At 32.8% G+C, this 1763-nt stretch overlaps 1 protein-coding gene across 1 annotated transcript in view; it reads right to left on the reverse strand.

Moving 5' to 3' along the window:
- Nucleotides 1–798: 798 nt before the first annotated feature.
- The window catches only part of LOC119586365 (protein bark beetle-like), a gene marked incomplete in the record, with an annotated part of 82897 nt that continues 81932 nt past the window's right edge, over nucleotides 799–1763 (reverse strand). Inside the window, 1 exon segment of the mRNA XM_037935077.1 lies at nucleotides 799–1763.

Consider the following 1763-nt stretch of genomic DNA (forward strand, 5'->3'; position numbering starts at 1 on the left):
AATTTTCCTTTGACGGACAAAGCTGGGGTATTGATAATAAGCAAAAAGCATTCATTTCAGATAGTTCTCAGATGTCTAGTCAAGGTTTTGCGTGTGTGTGTGTAATGGCTTTTTTGTGATATTAGAGAAGTTGAAAAATATTCACTAGGTTGCTTAAATTATTCAGTTTGAAATGGTATTCTCTGTTCTTCCAGCTAAGAACTGGTAACTTTGTCATGATAGTGAACGAGAGAAGTGTATATTGATACTACAGTTTATATTGGCTGTAACCCATGTGCATTTTAATAACTCACGATGTAATAAAGAATGGATCATTTTTTTCTTATTTTATTTCTTTAGCTTTTAGAGTGAATTTTACTCCTTAGGTAATATAAAAGATATTCAGTTTAAACATATATATGCAGTGACAGTTTTTCAATAAAGTAACTTCTCCTTCAGGGTATTTAGACTAGAGTATATTAGGGATGGTTAGAAGTAAAGAATAAAACCAACTTTAAATGTAAAATTAGTTTATACAGTATTGAAAAAGAATCTTGATAATATACATGGACAACATTCTTTGTTATGGTTATTGATTCTTAATTCAATAGCTTTAACAAAGCTCTTGATTACATTTTGTTAATTGTAAAATAATATGTGATATTTTATAAGATAATCCGGTGGAATAGAAATTGAGTTCCAGACATGGATAGTTGACACAGACAGTAGTCGTTAGACAAGCAGGTTTCCTTATTTTCTTTCTGCTCTTTACCAAAGATATCAACCAGAAGGGGAGCTATACATAATGAAACTACAACACATTCTTAAATAATTTATTTTACAAATTTACATGTATAAAAACTATTCTACAGTGTTTGTGACAAACATTCAAATAACCTATATTACTTCATCATCATGTAAATCACCACAGACAAGTTTACTATCCCACAAGATGGATAACCCCAAAACTAGTGTTTCATCTTTTGAATGACTCATGTGAGACATTCAAATATCAAAGTTTATCATTAGAAGGACATTTAATTCTATCACAATTCATCAGTCCCTAAACAGGTGATACACCTGAAATGAGTTCCATTGGTATACTCAGAGGTTCTAACAAGTGGTAGTTAATATGTATGGTAAAAATCTATATATGATAATTATTATAAATACGTTGCTTCTATGAAAATCATTTCTTTATAAAAAGACTTGCTTGTTATATAATGTAAGAAATGCCAAAAGAAGGAGTAAAACTGAACTCAGAAATACACATTGCAACCACTTTTCCTATATATTCACATAAAAATGTGAATATCATTAAAGCTGCACAAAAAAAAGAAGGAAAAGAAAACCGCTACTAGAAGGCGCAGTAACTCTAAGAGTCCCTCCACATACTGTGGGATTGGGACAAGGCACGGGTGCTTTTTGGAAGGCACAAGGATGCCAGTGTGATTTCAGAGTCTGTAATGACTGCTGAAGGTGCCAAAGTGCCACTGGTTCATTACATATGCATATGTTGTGACGGGCTGTGTAATTTGGCAGGAATATCTGGACATTACATACACACTGGGCAGCAGCTGAGGAATGGGCTGTCAGCAGAGAAATGTGTCCTAGAGACTACACAACAGCAGCTAAGCTAATGATGATGATTGAATTATAATGAACATTTGCTGACAAACCCACACCCTGGCCACTGACCCATTACAGTATAAAAATTCAGTGTTTGTACAAGAATAATTCTAAAAAAAAATCTAATGAGCAATTTGAAATGCATATTTACTGGT

Source organism: Penaeus monodon, chromosome 21 (assembly GCF_015228065.2).
Source record: "Penaeus monodon isolate SGIC_2016 chromosome 21, NSTDA_Pmon_1, whole genome shotgun sequence".
In the NCBI taxonomy this organism is placed as follows: Eukaryota; Metazoa; Arthropoda; class Malacostraca; order Decapoda; family Penaeidae; genus Penaeus; species Penaeus monodon.